The sequence below is a fragment of the Leucoraja erinacea genome, chromosome 25, assembly GCF_028641065.1.
Source record: "Leucoraja erinacea ecotype New England chromosome 25, Leri_hhj_1, whole genome shotgun sequence".
NCBI classification, from domain to species: domain Eukaryota; kingdom Metazoa; phylum Chordata; class Chondrichthyes; order Rajiformes; family Rajidae; genus Leucoraja; species Leucoraja erinaceus.
The window spans coordinates 20,101,086-20,107,889 of NC_073401.1; positions in this window are offsets into that span (position 1 = coordinate 20,101,086).

Below are 6,804 nucleotides of genomic sequence, written 5' to 3' on the forward strand. Positions count from 1 at the left end.
GCCCAATCCAATCCAATCCAACTTTATTTGTTAAGCACTTTAAAACAGCCAATGTTGACCAAAGCAAAGATCCTATAGCAGAGCAAGATAGGCTACTCCTGCTAAATGCAATGGGCTGACGTCACGTGTAGTACGCTATGGAGGGGATCCTGGGCATTTTTCCCCGCCCATTTTAGTAACCTGAGCCTACCTGACCCGACCCGACTCGCAGTGTAATCAATGTTGCGGGGCAACAGTTTGTGTGGGTTAGATTCATAAATCTGTCAGTTCAAACTTCTTGTCAAGAATAAAATTTGATTCTGGTAATTGTCTTTTTTAATGTTTTTTAAATCATTTCTTTTTAAATGGCTCACAAGCAGTGTTTGAGTTGATTTTGTAGTAACCGGAACCGACCCGACTCGCAGGGTAATTGACAGGGGGGGACTTTTTGTGTGTGATATAGGGTTAGATTCATAATTCTGTTAGTTCATAATTCTGTTAATTCTTGTTAAAGAATAAAATGTTTATAAACACACATACATGAAAATTATATAAATGTATATAATCATATACCACACACACAATTATATTTCTTCTGATCCAATAATGAACTTTATTTCAGACTAGACAAGGGACATTGTAAACACAAGAAACATTGTAAATAAGAAACATTGTAAACCTCCCCGCAACTTCACACACACTAGGCCTTATCCCCCCCCCCCCCCCCCCCCCCCCCGGCACTCCCTCTCCTGCCCCCACACTACAATGTCTCTCCCCTCTCCCCGCTGCCCCGCACTCCCTCTCCCACTGCCCCGGACCCCACACTCCCTCTCCCCGCTGCCCCGGGCCGCGCACTCCCTCTCCTCGCTGCGGATCCAATCTTTGGCCGGAAGCGAGATGGCTGAGCAAGATGGCGGAACAAGATGGCGGGGGCTGGTTGCTAAAATGAGTCATAAAATCACCCATGAATCCGCTCATGAGCGTACTACACGTTTGCGTGAGAGTAACCATCTTGCTCTGCTATAGGATCTTTGGACCAAAGTGCTGTACAGAAGAATAAACAAGACATCATAAACAGACACCATAACAGCTCACATGAGGCGCAAAAATTACATATGAAATACAACAATAAATTAAAAGACATAAAACATGAGTAAAAATTAATAGCCACGGAATAAAAGCAATCAAAAAAATAAGAAATTAAATCAAGTAAATAAATAAAGTCGACATCTTACTGGGTATCAAAGCCCACGGAGAAGAGATGGGTTTTAAGAAGTGATTTAAAAACAGACAGAGAAGAGGCCTGTTTAATGTGGAGAGGCAGATCGTTCCATAATTTGGGTGCCGACACAGCAAAGGCACGGTCCCCTCTGAGCTTCAGATTAGTTTTAGGCCCACTCAGGAGCAGCTGATTATCTGACCTGAGAGAGCGGGCGGGTGTATAAGGGTGTAGAAGCTCAGATAGGTAGGGCGGGGCAAGACCATTCACAGGCCCCTCCCACACCTGTTGACAGACCCCTCCCACGCGTGCACAGGTCCCTCCCACACAGTAAGGCTCTCTCCCACACCTGCCCACAGTCCCCTCCCACATCTGTCCACAGGCCCCTCCCACACTCCCACGCTCTAATTGTCTTGCCAATTTGATTAAAGTTTGAGGTAATTGTGCCTTAGACAAGATCCCGCATGGGGAAAAATACCCCATTGGTGCCATTTTACAGAGCCAGCCTGCATTCTCAGCACCTTACTATACTCCCTATATACTCATGACCACACTGTAGTGGGCTTCATCTCAACCAACCATGAGTGGATTGCAGGAAGGAGCTCGAGAGCTTAGTAACATGGTGACAAGACAACAACTTCTCTACCTCAATGTCAGCAGAACAAGGGATCATTGACCTCAGGGAGCAGGGTGGAATGCACAGCCCAATGATATTAAAGTGGAAGGTAGACTCAAAATGCTGGAGTAACTCAGCGGGACAGGCAGCATCTCTGGAGAGAAGGAGTGGGTGACGTTTTGATTTAAACCAGCACCTGCAGTTCTTTCCTTCTTATTAAAGTGGAGATGGTTGAAAGTTTCTTGGTGTAAATATCGCAAACAATTTATGCTTGTCCAACCACATTGATGCTATGGGGAAAAAACACCTTTACCTCCTCAGATGACTAAGGAAATATGCATTGACACTTACATACATGTATTTCTGCAGATTTACCATAGAAAGCATCCTGCCCAAGACTGCAAGAAATTGCAGAGTTGCCTGCCACCATGGACTCCATCTACACTTCACACTGCCTTGGGAAAGCAGCTAATCTGATCAAACACCATTCTCTCTACAGTCACCCTCTCTTCCCTCCACTCCTATCAGGCAGGATTCGAGTACCGATCCAACTCAATTTACAAGTCAGCATTCCTCCAGATTCGAGTACAGCTTCTTCCCGGCTCTCACCAGACTCTTGAACAAACCTCTCATACACTAGGAATTAATCCACAATCTTCCAATCTACCTCATTGTGGCCCTTGCCCTATTTTTTACAACCTGCACTTCCTCTTTAGTTGTATCACTATATCTGCGCTCCGCTTCCTTCCTCCTATACACTTCTTCATTTACTCATGTATTGTACGATTTGACTAATAACACGCAAAACAAAGCGTTTCATTGTATCTCTGCGCATGTGACAATAATAAATCAACCAACAAGTGAATGTGAAGTGATACATTTTTGGAGGAATATAATGGGTAGGACACATAATGAATGGTGGGGGTTAATTGTGGACTGGAGGGACCTTTGTGTGGTTATCTAAAGATCCCTGAAGGTAACAGCACAGGTAGATAGGGTGTTGAAGGAGGTAGATCGAAGGCTTGCCTTCATTAGCTGGGGCAGAGAGTGTAAGGGCTGGGAGGCCTTGGTACAACTTTATAAAACATTGGATCAGCTGCAGCTGGAGTGCTGTGTGTGTTTCTGATCACTGCATTACAGGAAATACATGAGGGGGTGTAGAAGAGATGCACCAGGATGTTGCCTGGGATGAAGGGGTTCAATTCTGAGAGGCTGGAGAGGTTGGGAGTGTTTTATTTCAAGTGGAGGAGGCTGGGGGCTGGGGGGGGGGGGGGGGGGGGGGGGGGGGGGGAGGAGGGGACCCAATAGAGGTGGACAAAAGTATGAATGGCATTGATGATAGGAACAGAGGTATTTACAACACGAGGGTGCATGTTGAAGATAGGGATAAGAAAGCGAGAGGAGAACCGAGGAAGATTTTCTTCACCCACAGAGAAATTAGAGAGCGGAATGCACTGCCGGAGGGAATGTCACTCACAACATTTAAAAACTATCTGGATGAGTTCTTGAAACTAGGATCGAGGGGTGTTGGAACGGGTGGGGGACAGGGTGGGAGACGTGGTGAGAGAACAGGTATGAGACGGGCAGACTGGTTTGAAGACAGATGGGTGGCAAGGCATAGACAAGGGGTGATGAGGGGTGCTGCTTAGTTTAGTGCTAACAGCTGCCACCCGCTGGCCAAGCACAGGAAGTGCAGTGGCCAGGGAAATAAACCAATTCTAAAGCCTGCCAATGGATTAACAGTCCAGGGGCACAGGTGTAATGTAGTGGGGCAGGGGGTAGGGAGAGGGCTGGGACACAGGGCAGGGGGTAGAGAAGATGGTGGGGCAGGGACTGGTGAAGGAGGTGGGCCAGGGAGCAGGTGGGGCGGGAGTGGGTCAGGGTTCAGGGGATGGGTCCGGGGTGAGGCAGGGGGTAGAGCGGAGGGTGGGGATAGGGCAGGTTGTGTGGCAGGGGGCAGGCTGGTTTGGTTGAGGTTGGGGCAAAGGCTGGGGTTGGGGCAGTCGCGATGTCTGGTCCACCCAGATTGGAGTGGGAATGAACGGGAGGTGCAAATAACTCCCGCCTGTGCTGCAAGAATTTGAGCTTCTTCTGCTTCTGTATTTATTCTCATCCTAGAAAAAACTAATTCAGTAATCCTGAAAATCTGCCCCTTCTTAAAACCTAAGATAGACACAAAAAAGCTGGAGTAACTCAATGGGTCAGGCAGCATCTCTGGAGAGAAGGAATGGGTGACGTTTTGGGTCGAGACCCTTCTTCAGGCAATTTCTTAAAACCTTCTGGGAAGTTGGCATCACTGGCAAACCCATCGTTTATTGCCCAGAGCTCAGAGCCCGGGGAAGGTGGGGGTGAGTGGGTGAAGGCGTTCCCTCAGTGGGGAGGGAGCGCAGGGATTAGACCCGGTGAAGGGAAGGTGATACATGGCCAGTGTGGGCTGGTGTGTGGGGCATCCAGCAGGGGGTGGTGTTCCCCTGGCCTTGCCTTGCCCTCCTGAGTTTGGGAGGAGCTGTCAGAGTAGCCAGGGTGAGTAACACTGCAGTAATGGGGGAGGAGGTCTCAGAAGGCTCTTGTGAATCAGGCCACTGGGCAAAAATTGGGAATATAAAAAAGCGATCACTTTGTTGGGCTTCAGACTTGCCAACAGTCAGCGGGAGACAGGAGCAGATGTGCAGACAAATCACAAAGAGGTGTAAGAGTAATAAAGTTATAGTGGTCAGGGATTTCAACTTCCTCAGATTAACTACCATAGCTTTAGAATCAGAGAGTCGTAGGGATATAGCACGGAAACAGACGCTTCGGCCCATCAAGTCCAGGCCCACCATCAACCACTCATCTACACTAATCCCAGGCTAATCTATTTTATTCTCTCCACATTCCCTCCTATTCCCCTCCAGCTTCAATAGACAATAGACAATAGGTGCAGTAGGCCATTTGGCCCTTTGAGCCAGCACCGTGATTCAATGTGATCATGGCTGATCATCCCCAATCAGTAACCCGTTCCTGCCTTCTCCCCATATCCCCTGACTCCACTATTTTTAAGAGCCCTATCTAGCTCTCTCTTGAAAGCATCAAGAGAACCTGCCTCCACTGCCCTCTGAGGCAGAGAATTCCACAAACTCACCACTCTCTGTGAGAAAAAGTGTTTCCTCGTCTCCGTTCTAAGTGGCTTACTCCTTATTCTTAAACTGTGGCCCATGGTTCTGGACTCCCCCAACATCGGGAACATGTTTCCTGCCTCTAGTGTGTCCAAGCCCTTAACAATCTTCCACCACTCACCTACCCACTCAGGGGGAGAAGCAATCAGGAAACAAAGAGCAACCACAACATATTGGTAGATCAGCGTTCTTTATATTAAGAGCAAGCGGATAACCCGGCTATGAGAGGCGTAAAGAGGTAGTCTGTGCATGGAGCCACAAGACATGGAGAGATCTTAAATTAATACTTCTCTTCTGTATTCACCAAGGAAAATGTCACGCTAATTGGAGCGAGGAGGCTGATGACGGGTCTCGACCCGAATTGTCACCTTTTCCTTTTCTCCACAGATGCTGCTGGATCCGCTGAGTTACTTCAGCTTTTCGTTTCTATCCACGGTAATTGGAGATTTCAGGTGGGACAGTGAAATTCTGGAGCAAGTTAAGATGTAAAAGGTGTTAGATGTCTCAGCAAGCATAAAGTGGACAAATCCCCAGGACGTTATGAGATGGATGGCAGTCTGCTGTAGGAGGCAAGGGAGGTGATTGTTAGGGCCCTGGTGGAGATGTTTAAACCTTCACTGGCCACAGGTGAGATGCCAGGTGAATGGAAGACAGCAAGTGTGGTTCCTTTATTAAGAGCGGTCGCAGGGATAAGCCAGGTAATCGCAGGCCGGTGAGAATAACATCCGTGGCATGGAAGTTAATGGAAAATGTGCAGAGATTCAGGATTAATCTACAACTGGAAAGGCAGGGATTGATTAAAGATAGTCAGTGCGGGTTTGTTGGTAGGAGATCCTGTCGGACTAATTCATTGAGTGTTTTGGTGAGGGCAGTATGGTTGATGTAGACTGCATGGATCATTAAGGCCCTTTGAAGTTTACAACGACCTTACTGTAAACGCAGAATGCATCAACAGTTTGGTTGATGAGGTCAAGGTCCCACATGGGAGATTGGTCCCAAAGATTAGAGTCTATGAAATGTAGAATGGGCTTGGTGATCGGAAGGAGAGGGTGGTGACGGAGCATTGCTTTTGTGATTTATTACTTTTGACAAATGGTGTTCAACAGGGAACTGGGAACAGGGTCCCTTACTGTTCATTGTATGTATTAATGACTTTGATGTGAATGTAGGAGATATGAATGTTAGTTTACAGATGACAGAAGAGTCATAGAAACATAGAAAATAGGTGCAGGAGTAGGCCATTTGGCCCTTCAAGCCAGCACCGCCATTCAATATGATCATGGCTGATCATCCAAAATCTGTACCCCGTCCCTGCTTTCCCCCCACATCCCTTGATTCAGTTACCCAGTCCTAAATGGTCAGTGATGTTGCGTGGATAGTGAGGAGGAATATTGGGCTGCAGAACGATGTTGATAAGCTGGTAAACTGGGTAGAGCGTCACAGATGGGATTTAATCCAAGGAAGTGAGAAATAATGAGTTTGGGAGGTCCAGGCCATACCCCGGGCACAGGTCACCCAGAACAAACAGCAAACTGGGACAGTGGGATTGGGATCAAAGTCATAAACTGGATCATCACACAGTCAGGAACTGGATCTCTGGGAATGTCAGGGATGGGATCACTGGGACACAGAGACCAGATCACTGGGATGAACAGGGACTACATCACTTGGATGGCAGTGGTGCAGCAGTAGAGTTGCTGCCTTACAGCGCCAGGAACCCGGGTTCCATTCTGACTACGGGTGCTGTCTGTATGGAGTTTGCACCTTCTCTCTGTGATCGCGTGGGTTTCCTCCGGGTGCTCCGGTTTCCTCCCACACTGCAAAGATGTGCAGGT